This window comes from Amblyomma mixtum, chromosome 10, assembly GCF_055824585.1.
Source record: "Amblyomma mixtum isolate Tamu chromosome 10, ASM5582458v1, whole genome shotgun sequence".
Lineage (NCBI taxonomy): Eukaryota > Metazoa > Arthropoda > Arachnida > Ixodida > Ixodidae > Amblyomma > Amblyomma mixtum.
In genome coordinates this window covers 55,087,406-55,105,408 of record NC_143021.1, presented here as the reverse complement: position 1 = coordinate 55,105,408, position 18,003 = coordinate 55,087,406, and positions in this window count along the sequence as shown.

Sequence of the window (18,003 nt, the reverse complement as noted above, 5' to 3'; positions counted from 1 at the left end):
CTGCTCACTAAGCACTCTGTGTTTTCAGAACGCTGAAATGAACTTGGCGTTGTGCGGCTAGTCGCATTCGTTGCGATGGGTGCAGTGATCGCGGCGAAGAGAACACACGACGTCGTTTCTGCTATGTATCCATCACCGATTTTAACCGCTATGCGTGTGGGTATGTACTTGAAAACTGCCGTGTGTACGACGTGACATGATCTTGGCTGCGCGGCCGTCGGACAGTTCTCAGCCGCGACAACTGCAACGTCGCCATGCTTTTTAAGGCCTGGTGTTCCGTACAGTGCATTCTGTGATGGGTGCTCGGGTTACCACAAGCTGGTGTAATGTATCTTCGGGAGCGCCATTTTTTGTAGCAAGAGCTACACTATGCCAGCCCTTCGAGCCTTCTGCGTGGCACCCCTTGAGCTCCGTGGCCTTGAACCGGTTAGTCACGTGGTGCGGAGCAGCTGCTGCTGCCCGCGGCGCGGTGCGCCGGCGAAACCAAGCTGCAACAGCTGTGCGCATGCGCCTTGTCGTGTTGAGGGGAGAGTGGAGAGGTGTCGCATCAGTATAAGTAGGCGGCTCGGCGGAGCTTTCACGTCAATCCAGATTAACGAAAGCTGGACCACAGCCAATTTTTATTTCTCGCCGGCTATGCGTATCTATGTCTGTAAAAAACAATTTCGTGAATTGGTCACTCAAAGCTTTGCATGATGATGGACTGAGCAGTTGACTAGTCATTGGTTTAGGCTGTGACAACATGGTATCCGGAGATTAGAAAGAATAAGACACAATGCCACAATTAAATCGCCTCTGCTTCGCATGCACACATCTCTAATGCGTGCCAACTCATGCATCATTTTTTCAGAAGCATTGCATTTGATGTTGTGCCAAAAAAAAAGTGCAGCGGCAGCTGTTGCTTCTCAATGCAAGCAACGCATATAGAGTCGTATCACCTTAACATTGGCACTTTGGCGCCCGATCAAATTTGTCCGCAGAGAAAGTTGTGCATAATAAGTGTCGCAAAAAATTTCCAGAAAATTCTTCTGATTGCTTCTTTTCTTTAGCATAGCTCAATATTAGACAAATGCTTCTCAATATGAAGTTGAATCGGGGTCTTCGATTTAACTCTAATAAAAAAATGCAGTGATATTCAAGCGCCTAAGTTCATGACATGCTTTGTGCGGATTTAACTCTTGGTTATGAAACTGCGCCAGTTTAATGATCCCGTGTTTTTTTTAGACTTTGCTGGCGGTCTCTTTTGGATCGGGAGATCAACAATACGCAACTGGATCAAATGTTCAAAATATATTCTTGCAGAGCAGCTCACCCCCTCGACTTTATTGGCCCTAAGCATTTGTTCAGCAGCGCTTTCTGGGTCGGATGCATCAGTTTGTATTCTTGAAGCTTTGAGAATGAAATGTGAGCGATGCACATGCAAACGTCTATCTGCTACCATCATTTGCCTGTGACTTCCTGCTATAAACATGATTACTTGTCTGCTGAGTGACTGCGATGGTGGGCTGACAATAACCTATATGACAGCTTATAGAACACTTCAAAGATTTCCTTCTTCTTTCTTGCGTTTTTCCGCCGTCGCGGTGGCTCAATGGCTATGGTGCTCGGCTGCTGACCCCAAAGACGCGGGTTTGATCCCGGCCGCGGCGGTTGAAATTCTGTGGAGGAGAAATTCTAGAGGCTCGTGTACTGCGCGATGTCAGCAGTGCACGTTAAAGAACCCCAGGTGGTCGAAATTTCTGCAGCCCTTCACTACGGCGCCTCTCATAGCCTGAGTCGCTTTGGAACGTTAAACACCGTAGACCAAACCAACCTTCCGTTTTCCACGTGCCTAAATCTGTTTGCTCACACATAGATCCACATTTGCACCATCCTTAGTGAACAACTGCCCTGACCTATGCTGCACTGCTTTATCGGAACTTTTTGAACTGCAATCGCTTTGATTGTGGTGCACGCGGTGGAAATAGCATGCGCGAGCGAGCTCGCGGCGCAGCATTGAACACCCTCGGAATATTGTTATTCGACCGGCGTCTTCTGCCAAATCTTAATAAAAAATTAACTCCGCCAATAGGAAGTGGTACGACTTACAAATAGACGTGCGGCCTAGGCTTTATATGAATGGATGAGGGTGTAATGCTGCCATACTATTCCAGAAGAGGGCAAATACGGGCTGGTTGGTACATGTTTTACGAATTGGAAAAACAGGGCAATCAAAGACGACACAAGAGAAGGACAAAACACCAGCACTGACTAACAACCAAATCGTTTATTGATACAGGCGTTACCTAGCTTTTTGATATGGCAAGCCTCCGAAATGAGAATTGTGGTCTCATTTTATAACGGGCGATGATATTGGTCCGATTGAGGTGCGCTTCGCAGTCTTCACACTCAGCACAGTGCACATCAAGATAGATTCTGCGGGACTTGTTGTCTATATCTTTTGCATGTTCACGCAGTCTATCGTTGATGCATCGTCCCGTCTCACCGATGTAGAAACAGCCGCAAGAGGTCGGGATCTTGTAAACGACACCAACAGGACACTGAACAAATTTCCGCTCATGCTTCTTCTGGCAGCCTTTGTTGCTTCCATCCTCATTAACACGTTTGCACAATCCGCTAAGTTTATTCCTGGCTGAAAAAACCAGCCTAATGCCTCCTTTGCTCACTATCTTCTTTAGATTGTGCGAAACTTTGTGCACATACGGGATGCACACTGTTCTTTTTCTTTCTGCCAGACCCGCATCGGTGCGCTTGATCTTTGACAGACTACATTGAGCAAGCAATGACTCAGCAACATTTGACACCATCTTCGTGGGGTATCCTGCTGCAGATAGCCTCTCCACCTGTGCGTAGAAACTGTCTTTTGTCTGATGCAGACATGATCTTTGCAGTGCGGCTGTTGTGCATGCCTTGGCGATACCACGCCTAACAATCTTCGACTGAGCTGACCGGAAAGGGAGAAGGTTCTTCCTGGACCGCGGCGAGTATGCCCAACAAATATGGTTGTTAGAAATTGTCAGTTCCATGCCTAAAAACCTGAGCATGCTATTAGAGGGTAGCTCTGAAGTCAATTGTTCATAACATAACAGTCATTAAGTTCATAACAGAACCCGTCAAAAATCTCAGCAGCCGTTTGCTGTGCGTCATTAGTGCGATATAAAATTAGATAGTCATCAACATATCGCATTTAAACAATGGGCGCGTCATCGAGCTTATTTCGAAGACGCCTGTCATAAGTTCCTAGACGTAAATCACTTAGTACAGGATTGATGCTCCAGCCAAGGCAGACTCCTTGTTCTTGGAGAAAAAATTTGCTCTCTATAGTGACAAAGGTTGATTTCATGTAAAAACTTAGGAATTCTAAAAACCTGAAAACGTCCATTCCACATGCGTTTTGGGATTTTGTTACGGCAAAGCGGTCGATGCAAAGTCTGACTTCCGCGGTCACAGAGCGCTGAGGCAAGGAATAGTAAAAGTCCTTCACATCAACCGAAAAAGCGTTTACATGTGGGGGGCACTCTTCCTGAAGGAAGTCTTTTACGTTGCCACGTGCCTCTTTCAGACACGATTGAGCGGAATGGGCACTGATCCTTGTGTGTCTTCGCACTGAAAAACATAGAAAGGGAGATTCCTTTCGATGCCTTTACAGACGAAGCCAGCCTCGAGAGGCTGGCTTGTTTACAAAGCTGGACCGCTTTTTCTTGCACCTTGGCAGGTTTGACGGACTTTAATTCCCTGAAGTTGGCTTGCACTGCTTCTTGAGCCTTTTCCATGTACAGGCCATTAGACACGATGAAAAAGCCACCTTCCTTGTCGGACTGTAGCAGCTTCACCTTTGCATCTCTGAGGGCTTCCGCAGCGGAGGTGAGAAGACGCGTGTTTCCTTTCTTGACGTCTTTTGGGAGGCACTCAACTCCTTCCAAGGTGCACCTGTTGGCGTCATCCATGGTGGCCCTTTTTACAGCCGTCCGCACAAGAGAAAGTAGCTCAGTTTCGTCAAGACGCAGATGTTCACAGAACTTCGGTCCCTGTTTGAGAAGGCTGCTGACTTTCGTAGGGATGTTGATGTTGCCGAGCACAACCACTTCCTGTTGGACGGGCCCTGGAGGCCTCCTTTTCCGTGGAAGCCAAGGAACTATCTGGCGCCACATGAATTCTGCTGTATTAGATCTAATCAGTATCTAATACAGCAGAATTCATGTGGCCATTGCGTGCCCATTCAGTGCCCATTCCACACAATCGTGTCTGAAAGAGGCACGTGGCAACTGAAGTCGCTGTTTTCTTGCAGAAGTACCTTTCTCACCGGGAGGTGGACGACCCATTCCTTATCAGGAAGCCCGAGACCGTTTTAGACTTCCTTCAGGAAGAGTGCCCACCACATGTAAGCGCTTTTTCGGTTGATGTGAAGGACCTTTACTGTTCCTTGCCTCAGAGCTCTGTGAACGCGGAAGTAAGCCTTTTGCATCGACCGCTTTGGCGTAACAAAATTCCAAAACGCATGTGGAATGGACGTTAGCAGGTTTTTAGGATTGCTAAGTTTTTACATGAAATCAACCTTTGTCACTTTAGACAACAAATTATTTATCCAAAAATTTGAGCCTGCATTGCTCGAGCATCGCTCCTGTACTAAGTGATTTACTTCTAGCAAGTTATGACAGGCGTCTTCGAACTAAGCTCGATGACGCGCCCATTGCTAAGATGATGGGATATGTTGATGGCGTTCTAATTTTATATCGCACTAATGACGCACAGCAAATGGCTGCAGAGATTCTTGACGTGTTCTGTTATGAACTTAATGACCTTCAATTGACTTCAAAGCTCCCCTCTAACAACAGGCTAAGCCCTCCAATAACAGGCTCAGGTTTTTGGACATGGAACTGACAATTTCTAACAACCATATTTGTTGGGCATACTCGCCGCGGTCCAGGAAGAGCCTTCGATCTTTTCGGTCAGCTCAGTCGAAGATTGTTAAGCGCGGTATCGCCAAGGCATGCCTAACAGCCGCACTGCAAAGATCATGTCTGCATTAGACAAAAGACAGTTTCTACGCCCAGGGGAACAGGCTATCTACAGCAGGATACCCCACGAAGATGGTGTAAAATGTTGCTGAGTCCCTGCTTGCTGAATGTAGTCTGCCAAAGATCAAGCGCACCGATGCTGGTCTGGCAGAAGGAAAAAGAACAGTGTGCGTCCCGTACGTGCACAAAGTTTCGCACAATCTAAAGAAGATAGTGAGCAAAGGAGGCATTAGGCTGGTTTTTTCAGCCAGGAATAAACTTAGCGGATTGTGCAAACGTGTTATTGAGGATGGAAGCAAAAAAGGCTGCCAGAAGAAGCATAAGCGGAAGTTTGTTCAGTGTCGTGTTGGTGTCGTTTATAAGATCCCGACCTCTTGTGGCTGTTTCTACATCGGTGAGACGGGACGATGCATCAACGATAGACGGCGTGAACATGCTAAAGATATAGAGAACAAGTCTCGCAGAAACCATCTTGCTGTGCACTGTGCTGAGTGTGAAGATTGCGAAGCGCACCTCAATCGGACCACTATCATCGCGGGTTATAAAGATGCGACCACAAGGCTTGCCATATCAAAAAGCTAGGTAAGAACTGTATCAGCAGCAGCCCATCGATAAATCTACTACCTAAGGAATTTGCGTATTTTTATCAGTGACATGCCTTTTTTTGTAAAGTTGTGTGGTTGCGCGGTATCTTTCTCTCATGCTTAATTTGTGCTTTTACCCGGGCCATTTCATTTATATGCTGCCTCACCTGTAGCAATAAACCATTTGGTTGTTAGTCAGCGCTGGTGTTTTGTCCTTCTCTTGTGTCGCCTTTGATTGCGCTGTTTTTACAATTCGTAAAACATGCCATACTATATTCTCTCAAAGGGCATTTGCTCGTGAAATCGGCTCCGCGTAGGGTCCTTTTTAGCTAAGCTGTAAATTTCTTTTATCGCAGGAAAGCTTAGCGGTTATTTCGGAGTTACTATATATCTCGGACACTTCGCAGGCTAACGTTAAAGATTTCACTCAGCTTTTCCGCTCAAGTTGCACGCCTAAGTTCTGCTGGGTTTCCCTCGTCGCTTCTGCAGGCCGTTGCCGGGTCACTGTTGAAAACCCTCATCCCAACTTCTAGTGCTCGAGAACCTGGCATTCGTGAGAGGCGGAAGTTTGAAGTACTGCCCTATGTACATAAGACCTCGCATGGCCTGAAGAGGGTGGCAAGGAAATTCGGTGTGGAAATCTTGTTTTCGGCGCCTTGTAAGCTGTCCCTTTGTGCGCGCTAACTAACAGTGAATTAAGAACAAAAACAGGCTGTGGTGTTAACCATAAAATCAAGTTTGTGTCCTGTAGAATGGGAGTAGTGTATGAAATCCCTCTTAGTTGCGGCTCAGTTTACGTGGGACAAACGGGACGCTGCATTAATAAGCGCCTACAAGAACATAAAAATTCGTTGGGTTCCCACAGCGGCATGCATTTGCCAAAACACTGTCTTTCGTGTGACAATAAATGCACGCCACTCTTTGAGCGCACAAAAATAATCGGAAGGGCCAAAGACCAGAAAACACGTGAGGTGATCGAAGCCTGGCAGATTGATAGATATGGGCCCGAAATGTGTCGAAGCGAGGCTTCGGTCCATCTGTACAAGAAGGAGCTGAAGTTCCTGAACTCGATTAGATAGAGACTGCTTGTTGCGCATGCGTAGGGTTGGTGATGGAAGGAAGATGTGTTTCAATAAACAGTTGCAAGTCCGCGCTCGTCCTGTGTACTTCTTCCCTGTGTATCGTCCTTTGCGTGGTTTTCGTTCTTGGTTCATGGATTACCAACTAGCCCCCCATCGTACACTCCTTCAATGCATTGCTTTTTGCGGATGGAATGACGAAAAACCTTTGCCACGGCCTCCTCGGCTGTTGCATCCGCAAGCGCAACAAAAGCTCTGCGCCGTCGCAGCGCGTAGACACCATCAAAGCAGGGAAAACGCTCCCGCCAAAACTTTGTTGAAAAAGGAAACGAAGCCCTGGCAATGGCGCCGGCGTCTGCTGCGGAGCCAAAAAGCGCGTGCTAACCCGTGACCAAGGCGATTCAGCCAATGAGAGGCTCGATTACACGGCGGTGCGCTAGGAGCGGAGGAGTGTAGGAAAGTTGAAAGCTTTTCGCTACTTTTGTTTCATTGAGGGGCTTTAGTTCCCCTTCCTTCCTCGCGCCGGCGGCGCGTCCCCATTGGTCAGAGGTCGGGGGTCCCATCTCAAAGGTTCGGGCTAGTTCTGGCATGGCGCCGTCGCCGACGTCCGAGTGCAGAGGAGGGGGACATGTCTTAGCGCCCCGCAAGGCTACCCCCTTTTCCCCCGGTTAGCAGTAGAAGCGTCTCGGACGTTCGAGAGAAATCGGCGCGGATGACTCATTCCCTCTGTGCACGCCGTGTCGGTGAGCGGTTGTGGAGGGGAGAAGGAGCCACGCACACAGGCTAGGCGCTCAGCGGGGGTTTCCTTCTCCCCCGTTCGGCTCGCGCCGGCGAGACGCGTACGCGCGGCGCTGTTTTTGTTTCTCTGTTGGCAAAATTGCGCCGAATTTTGCGACATCCGAGATGCCGACAAGACCGCTGGTGTCTCCAGTTTCCCACGCCCCGCTGACAAAAACTCTTCGACAGTTTTTGGGGCTGAGCTCTTACTATCGGCGATTCGTTCAAAATTTCTCCAGAATAACTGAACCCTTAACAGCACTGACCAGAGACGACACACCCTTATTGTGGGAAGCGACCAAGAGGATGCTTTTGTGGAGCTCCGCCACCGCCTGCAAAGTCCACCTATACTCGCCCATTTCGATGACGCTGCAGCAATCGACATACACACTGATGCCAGCAACGCAGGCCTTGGGGCAGTCCTGGTGCAGTGGCAGGATGGCGCCGAACGAGTCATCGCTTACGCAAGCCGTACACTTTCGCGCTCGGAATGCAGCTGTTGAACGACTGAGAAGAATGTCTTACGGTACTCTGGGCCATCAGTATGTTCCGCCCGTACATCTACGGCAGACCCTTTCGCGTTGTCAGTGACCGCCACTCGTTATGCCGGCTGGCCAGCCTAAAAGATTAATCTGGGTGGTTAGCGAGGTGCACACTTCGTTTACAGGAGTATGACGCAACGATCGTGTACAAGTCGGGGCGGAAGCACCAAGATATGGATTGCTTATCACGTGCGCCAGTGGACCTGGCTTCCCCGGAAATCACTGAAGATTTCTCTTTTCTTGGTGCTGTTAACGCAACCGATATGGCGCAGCATCAAAAGGAGGACCCACAGTTAGCGCCGCTCATCGCGTACCTGGAAGGCTGCGATGGTCCCCGTGTTCCTCTTGTTTTCCTTCGTTGGCTGCAAAATTTCACACTGCCAAACGGCGTCCTCTACAAGGGCAACTTTGAGAGCAACACCGTAATATTACTGCTCGTAGTTTCGTCCCAGCTGCGACCCGATATCTAGAGCGCTTGCCACGACGAGCCATCTGGCGGCCACCTGGGAGTCAGTCGCACCTTAGTAAGGATTCGCCAGAGGTACTACGGGCCCAGATTACTTCCATCAGTGCGGACATACGTCAAAACCTGTCGCGAATGCCAACGCCGTAAGTCTCCACACTTCGAACCTACCGGATTTCTTCACCCGATAGCGCCTCCGAAGACGCCTTTAGAGCAAATACGAAAGGACCTACTCGACCCTTTCCCGAAGTCATCAAGAGGAAAACGTTGGATTGCTGTCGCGACGGGTTACTTGACGCGGTACGCGGGGACAACAGCGCTTGCAAAGGGAACTGCTGTCGAAGTAGCCAAGTTTTAAGCATGAAATGCTTTTAGCTCCCGTTGTCGGCAGTGTGGTGACGTCACGCCGAGACCGAGAGCCAACATCCGGGCACTGAATTCCACTCATCCGGGCACTGAAACTAGATCATCCGGGCACTGAAACGAGAGCATCCAGGCACCGTACGAGATTTAATGAGACTCTACTAGAGAGGGCCGTGGGGGGCCGCTTTCGCGCCGTCCCCAAGGATGGCGCTGCGGTCCCACACTCACGCATGTAGAATACCGGCCGCTGGGCCCTCAGCTCATGACGCTTGCCCATTTGGCAGGCAGATGTATACAGGATCGCGGAGTATTAGAACGCGCTGCTTATACATTCTTGTCAGGCCTGCGTCTCGTCGTGTCCGCGTACGCTTCTGCATCGTCCTGCATTTCAATGCCGCCACGGTCACAGCTTTTTAAGCCGAGCAATGGAGCCTGATGAAGGGGAGGGAAGAAGAGTCTTGAGGAAAGCGATCGCTTTGCGAGTGATACGCCATAGCAGAAGACTGCTCGCCGCTGCCGAAAACGCCATGATTATGCGGCCGCTCCCGAAAGCGACCTGGCCGCCACGGTTCGCGGCTGCCTACCTAAGCCAGCACTACTGCAGGCGATCGCTTCGACGCAACAAGAAGAGTGTGGTGTTGTGCGGTGAACACTAGACCCATTTCAAGATTTTGACTCGTACCATCTACAACCAATGTGTTATGCCCGTAAACCTTTCATGCTTACTCCACTCTCGATTACGGGAGAGGCAGATTTTTTTTGTACACAACATCGTGATGCGTCATGGCGCCCCTGTGGTTATCATTACTGACCGCGGAGCTGATTTCACGGCCCGCTTGACTCACGCAGTCCTAGATCTGACCCACACCAGCCATAGGCGATCTACGGCGTACCACCCACAGACTAATGGCTCGGTGGAAGGCCTTGACAGAACCCTGTCCGACATGATCTCCATGTCTTTGGATGTGGAGAATAAAACGTGGGACCAAATTCTCCCATATGTAACATTCGCTGCCTATGCAGACACCTTGTTCTTGTATGTACGTCAGGTGAACATGCATATATACAAAAACAAGGTGTCTGCATAGGCTCTTGCGTAGCACCTATCCTAAGCGAACTCTTCCTTGCTAGATACGATAGGATGTTGAATGACAGGATCGCTGATTCGTGCATAGTAAAAATTTTTCGTTACGTGGATGACTATCTCGTCCTTTTGAATTGCAGCCACGAAGCATTTAACCCTATGGTATCCGAAACTCTTTCGATGTTTGGCCAATGTATTCCTCTGGCTTTGACGGATAAAACACCGCATGAATGCTCAATCAGATTTCTGGACTTGCGACTGCATTTCTCTAACCTGCATACCTGCTGGTCCTATCAGCCCAGGGGTAAAAACCTCTTCTGCCTTTTATGTCTGCCCATACAAAACTCGTTAAGAGAGGGATAGTAAGACTTTGCTTTCAAAATGCGCTTCAGAAGTCCTGTGAACATCATTTCCAGGATAGTTTCAGCAACCAGGTCGAGCGCCTGTCACCCGCCGGATATCCCCTGAACGTTCTAGTGTCCGTGGCCGGGTCCGTCGCCAAGAAACAAGGACGACATGACGCGCAGGAGGCGTCCAACGGGGAGAACAGAAGAGTGGTCGTAATGCCCTACATTCATGAGGTCAGCCACCGCCTCAAAAAGGTCGCGAAACGTTCAGGGGTTGACGTCGTCTTTTCAGCGCCAAACAAGCTTTCCGCCCTATGCCCGAAGGTGAACAAACCTCTGATCACCCGTGGGTGTGGGCAGACTCATTCGGAACAACTCGTCCCCTGCAAAACCGGCGTCGTCTACTCTCTGCCCGTATCCTGTGGGAAGAGATACATTGGCCAAACAGGCAGGTGCCTCAACATTAGGCTTCAAGAGCACAGGAACAATGTAGACAGTATTGTAATTTCTGGGCACCTTGCCAAGCACTGCAAAAAGTGCAAACGTAAGGTTGATGATCCGGACGAAACCTGTTACCCGGATTTCAATCGCTGCACAATTCTTGCTAGAGGACGGGATAGGATATCCAGGGAAATCGTAGAAGCATTCAAAATCCACAACGCAAAGGAACAATGTGTGAGTACACCCTCCCTGTGCTTGTCGCAAAAAGAATTGGATTTTCTTAGAGGCAGGGTAAATGTTTAATCCTGTTCTTAAATGCCCCTCTCTGTCATTTTTGTTAATCACCTTGTGCCGCGATTTTAGTCCCGTTTTTCGCCATTAGTTTAACGCTGTTTTTTGCCTTTTGGCTATGTGCATATCTGTTTTCATCGTTTTCATCGCTTTCACTTTCCGTCCCGGCCTCTTACACCGTGGTTTTATCGCTTTTTGTCTTTCTTTCGGCCTTTTCACCTTTTTATCGTTTTTACCCATGGACGTGACTACACTGTTTCGGTGATTGTGCAGAATCGCCTTGGACACACCCCCCTCTTTGTACTTTATATATGTGTCCTGCATCGAAATAAAATTTCAGTTGTTAGTCAGCGCCCGTGTCTGTGTCTTCTTCCTTCGTGTTTTCGTCCCGTTCCTTGCGCTGTTTTTTATCATTCGCTTACAATACGGCCCTGCTGGAGACAACGCGGCTACACCCTTCCAGGTTGTCTTCAGTCGTCCAGTTATTAATTCTTTGGATGCCATGTTGCCCGTCGACCCTCAGAGTGACCGAGAACCTGATCTTGACGTCGTCGCTTTCGTTCAGCGGGCTGAAGCAGCACGTCAGCTGGCCACGCAGCGTATACACCTTCAAGAGCATGTCAACGCTGACCGCTACAATCTCGGACGGAGATTTGTTACGCACGAGCTATGGAGGCGAAAATGAGTGGGTTTAGAGGCCAATTCGTCGCCGTGGATTGTCCGAAAAATTGCTGCGCCGCTACTTGGGTCCTTGCTGGGTTCTTTGCCGCATTAGCGACGTGGCGTACGAAGTTTCACCGACCACCCCAGCCCGCTCATCGTGCAGACCACCGCGTCCAGTTGTTGTGCAGGTTGTTTGTACGACCACGACCGTCCTGCTGATTGTACAGTCGGGGACAAAAGTCTCCGGACCACGTGTGCCTCTAACGAAGCCGATAGCTCTGCTATTATTCGGCGGGTGGAGACCATACTTGTGGAGGTAAATATTAATTTTTTGTTCTTTCATCTCCACAAGTGCGGTCTCCAGCCGCTGTCTGATAGTAGAGCTATAAGCTCCGTTAGAGGAACACGTGGTCCGGAGACTTTTGTCCCTGACTGTACTTGAGGCTGAGGGCCGCCGGCTCTGTTACATGATACCTGTGTTTAACCTTTTGCGTTCAACCCCTTTTTTCCACTGTGAAAGCATTGTGAAACCACTGTGAAAGCAGGCCGCATCGAGGCGATGCTGCAGAGGAGGGACCAATGATACAGCTCCGAAGTGAAGGAAGAAAAAGTGATTCACGATCTTGCTTGCAACCGCTCGGTAGCCTGAAGCAGTTCTGCTGTCCTTGATTGTGTGGCGCGGAACATTTGTGACAATATTACACACGGTTGTTAGCAGCCTGTACTGCAGCCTAGCTTGTTCTAGTGAATGAGCTTGGTCCGATCAAAACTTCGCCATAAGAATCGCGTCGTCGTTCTGAAATCGTTGTTGCTCGTTTCGGGGGCAGCGTAAATTTCAGTTAGTTTTCAAGCCCGTTACCCACACGTAGCGCGATCAAGGTCGGTAATGGATACGTAGCAGAAACAAAGTCATGTGCTCGCTTCGGTCGCAATCACTGGAACCATCATAACGAATGCGACTAGCTGGACAACATCATGTTCATTTCAGAGCTCGGAAACCATGGCGGGCGTAGTGAGGAGGCGCATATTTTTCTGCCTTGACGGAAAAGCACTCCCTCCGATTGCAATTACGTTCACTGCGCGGACACTTGTCTCTGTGCTATGTAGATTATGCGTGATGATCTGGCAATAATTAGGAACAGGCACGCCTGCAGCAACCACAAACTACTCCAAAAACATGTTTCGTGACATCGCCACCGTGTTAGTCTTGCGTCGGCTTGAATAGTGTTCGACGACGCATATCAATCACCCCAGGGCTCCGATGCATACATCCTCGGTATCGACGCAGTTAAAGCATTCACAGGCAAAGGATCCAGGATCCAACAAGGCAGCTTTAACCTTCGAACCACTTGCACTTGCTTACAAGCAATTGCAACGGCATGGTGCACCGCGGCCGCATATAAAGCAGATGTGTTTGTTCTCGACGAAAGTAACGTCGCATCACGTGATCGCACTCTTTGTCGTTGTCGGCTCGAGTGCGCCTACGGAATATGGTTACGCAATATGCGACCCGGCCTGCAGAGCTTGCGCTGTAGGCAGCCGGTAGCAGTCGTCGGCGTCGAGTGTGGACAACATATTTGGCAGTTTTCATTAACGCAGATGGTCGCTGAACGTATACCTGGATGCAATTAAAGTTATGTATTGGTGATGTCGGGGGAAGCAGATACAATAAGCTAGAAGCGATTGCTACGCAGATCTTTCCCATGACAGACAGTAGTATTATCGGCGCTTAATAAGCATGAAATGCTTTTCGCTCCCGTTGTCGGCAGTGTGGTGACGTCACGCCGAGACCGAGAGCCAACATCCAGGCACTGAATTCCACCCATCCGGGCATGGAAACGAGATCATCCGGGCACTGAAACGAGAGCATCCGGGCACCGTACGAGATTTAACGAGACTCTACGAGAGAGGGCCAGGGGAGGGGGGGAGGGGCGCTTCCGCGCCGTCCCCAAGGATGGCGCTGCGGTCCCACACTCGCGCATGTAAAGACCGGCCGCTGGGCCCTCAGCTCATGACGCTTGCCCCTTTGGCAGGCAGATGTATAGACGATCGCGGAGTATTCGAACGCGCTGCATATACATTCTTGTCAGGCCTGCGTCTCGTCGTGTCCGCGTACGCTTCTGCATCGTCCTGCGTTTCAATGCCGCCACCGTCACAGCTTTTTAAGCCGAGCAATGGAGCCTGATGAAGGGGAGGGAGGAAGCGTCTTGCGGAAAGCGATCGCTTTGCGAGTGATACGCCATAGCAGAAGACTGCTCGCCGCTGCCGACAGCGCCATGATTATGCGGCCGCTCCCGAAAGCGACCAGGCCGCCACGGTTCGCGGCTGCCAACCTAAGCCCGCACTATTGCAGGCAATCGCTTCGACGCAACAAGAAGAGTGTGGTGTGGTGTGGTGAAAACTAGACAAATTTCAAGATTTTGACTAGTACCATCTACAACCAATGTGTTATGCCCGTAAACATTTCATGCTTATTCTACTCGCGATTACGGGAGAGGCAGATTTTTTTTTTTTAGTGTTATCGCAGTGTGTGAACAACAGCTATTTGTAAGCAAGAGTAGAAAATATTGGTTTGGTTTGGTTTGGGTTGGTTTACTGGGGTTTAACGTTCCGAACGAACCAACTCAGACTATGACGGACGCCGTAGTGAAGGGCTCCGGAAATTTCGACCACCTGTGGCTCTTTAACGCGCACTGATATCCCACAGTACACGGGCCTCTAGAATTTCGCCTTCATCGAAATTCGACCGCCGCGGCCGGGATCGAAGCCGCGTCTTTCGGGTCAGCAGCCGAGCGCCGTAACCACTGAGCCACCACGGCGGGAGAAAATATTCAAGATAAGGAGAGCCCACATTGTGTTCTATGGCGTGGTTCCGTTTATGACGTTTAACGTCCCAAAGCAACTCAGGCTATGAGGGATGCCGTAGTGAAAGGCTCCAGAAATTTCGACCACTTGGGGTTCTTTAACGTGCACTGACATCGTAGAGTACACGGGCCTCTAGAAATTCGCCTTCATCGAAATTCAGCCGCCGCAGCCGGGATCGAACCCGCGTCTTTGGGGCCAGCAGCCGAACGCCGTAACCGCTGAGTCACCGCGGCGGGGGCATGGAAACGAGCAGTACGTTTGTGCACAGCTATAAGCAACCTCAGCGCGTTACTGCAATTGCATTATCGTCGAATTCCCGGGGAACTTTGCGCACGCACAGTAAACGCTAACTGGTGTACTTTTATCTTGCAGCACTCATTTAGCGAATACACGAGTTTTTTTCCTAACAAACTCAAGCAGCAGAATAAAAAAGCAGTCACATAAACACGAATTCAGCAACGGTAGCCGAAGCAGACGCGGTGCGCCGCGGGGCGAAAAGATGACGGCGGCGGCTATTCGTCGGTGCGGCCAGAAAAACATTCGCGTCGGGTTGTGTTTTGCCAGAGGCTTGGAATTGCAATAGGACTGTACCAGTCGAAGAGAATGTATGTTCGACTAGCTCACTCAGACAGCAGCTCAAGCAAGCACGGAGCGGTGAAACCATCGCATTCGGCACTTTTCTCTGCTACTTTTGTGCAGCAATCTTCACTCTAGTGCCACCACGAGATGAATGGAGTTTAAATATCTAAGATGAATAGAAGTGATACTCAGTGACGGAAGGCCATCGCTGCGCCCTTCAAGGCGCACATTGGGGAACGCATGCCACTTTTCACTCACTTGGCTGCTGTATAGCGAGCACACCCATAACTTACGGACGACGTGGTTCTAAGTGTAAATAATAGAGCTGGGGCCCGCCGATTTCTCTTTCCTCGGCAGTCAGAAGACGGCGCTACTAAAAGGTCTGCTTTCTTAAGGACAACTAAGCTGGCGCACTGTGCTGAATGCTTCTGTAAATAAACCACAGAAAATGCATTTCATTTCACTACACTGAAAGAAAAACTTTTCGAGTGATGCCGTCAACATCGTGCACGCAGGAACCTCAACTTAGCGAACAGCGCGCAGCACACGACGCGGGGTCGGCACACCCTCAGATGCTGCCAGACTAGAAAACTGTTTCCGAAAGAAATAAAAAAAAAATCGCTAGAAAATATCTACCGCACTGAACCAACTGAAACCTCGGGGTATGGTAATCTGGCGTTTTGGGAGTAGAGGGATGGAAGGCAGGGAGCGTCCTTTTTGAAGCGGTGCGGTGGCAGCTGCCACCATGCTTATTTTTTTCACTTTTTTTGCGTAAATTGTTACTTTATATTTCATGAATGGTGTTATAAATATGTCTAAAAATCCGCTGTTTGCTTTAAATACATTTTTAATGCCACAATCCCAAAATTATGCCACTTCTCCGCTTTTGAGCCATCAATCTTACGATCGCCCCTGGCTAAGTTCCACATTCATTAACATGAGCAGTGTTACCTTTAAACTCTTTCAGCAGCTTCGTATCTTACCCCTATCAATGGCATATAAACTGAAGATAGCTGAAATAGTAAAGAATGTAATAAAATCTAACAACCCCCTGCCACCTTGTTTATTTAGATTACCAATGAAACAAACAAGAGCTGCAACTAACAATCTATTTAATTTACCACCTTGTTACAATATGTACGGCCGGAGACTCCTAGAATACAGCGGAGCCCATGTGTGGAATGAAATCCCGAATGAAGTTAAAGAAAAAATAACTTTTCGGCATCTTTAAAACACTATTTAATTTCCATGGAAATGTAGGAATCAATTGTGTGTGTTAATCTTGAAGTTTTTTTTATTTTACACGGTCTGCGGTAGTATTGTGCTTGTTTTGTATTTGGACCCCTCACTAGCCGTAAAGGCTATGGGTCCAACCAACAGTTTGTGTACTGTTTCTGAGAATAAATAAAGAAAAAATTAAAAAAAATGGTTCCTTCGTAATCCGTGTTTTCTACTATACTGCTTCTTTTCCTTTCAACCAATCCAGTTTTTAAGGCGGAAGCAACGCTCTTTCTGTACAGGTATTTAAATAGCTATAGCTGCCTGCCTGTTGTAGTCCGATTTCTCTGGTAGTTCTTCATATAATATTTTACTCTAAGCTTCCCTCGCTTCGAACGAAGCCCACCTCATTTCCCCCTTTACTGCCTCGCTCGTGGTTCGCCGGGGGTACCTAGTCATACAGTTGTGGTTTGACCCTGTTGGTTTTGCTAGCTTCTGTTACAATCGCCCCTCGGCTTCCTAGCTGCCACCTGGGAATGAACATGCTTGCACAAACGCAGGCCTCTAAATACAGACTGAAATCTGAACCTCGTCTTATTCTATATCTAAAATAAGCCTGGACTTCCCTGCAGACGTAGTGCGCTTGAACGAACCAGTTACCCTGTACATACAGTCCAGACTTATTGAAAAAAGTATATATTGGTTTTTTTAGTACCTAGGTGAAGATTTTAAGGGATGGGGAATTGGTTGGAAGTCGGTTGCGATGTCGATATCGCTGCGCACCGACCACTCGGTGGCCGTCGCCAGATGTTAACATGAGGTGAAACACCACGCATGTCATAGACGCTTTCTCGCGGAAGTGAGCGGCCAGCAAGCCTGAACAGTCAGCCTGTAGCCAAACACAATGAAAAGCAAAAATTGGACAGAAGACAACTACTTGGATTTAGTTTACCTCGTCGGCGAGTGAAAAACAGCAATATTCAGCAAATTTAATTCGGCGGCGAAAAGAAGAAAGCGCGAACAGACATTGGCGCGCCTAACCTTAATACTAAGTTATAGACATCAAATCCTATGAGACTTAAAATAATGTAAAAAGTCACTGGGAGAATCTCAATCAGCAATAAAGACTTCACTGCAGCGAATGCTCCAGCACGAGCGACAAAGTGGTGTGTAATAAGTTTACGAACTATTTTCTTTGAGTAAAGCAATAGGACTGTGCACTCAGGAGAATATCAGTTTTGTAAATATTATTTAACACCTCTGAATTCCTTGATGTCGATCGTGAATACGAGCAATGTTTATATTTTGGCGAAGCTGCACTTAAAGGTGGTGTTCAACTAACATTGGAGATTCAGTGCTCGAGGCTTTGACAATCACGTTTTTTTGTAGCACGCACCTTTGCCCGTATCGCTCGTCATCGGCGCCATGAGAACATGCACCTGCTAACCACGACAAATGTGGTTTTGGCGTGTCAATCGCCGACGCCATAAATATGCCCGATGATTCGACAGGACGTGAAAAAGGCGGTGTGTCACGCTGTCACCCGTACGACGCTCTAGCTGAATGTACAGCAGTAAAAAAAACAACAGGCATCTTTGCAATAGCGAGAAGCATGCATGGTTGCTACTATTTCGTATTTACTCTTATGCTGCATTTTCTAATAGAATATTTACTCTGCATGCTGATAAG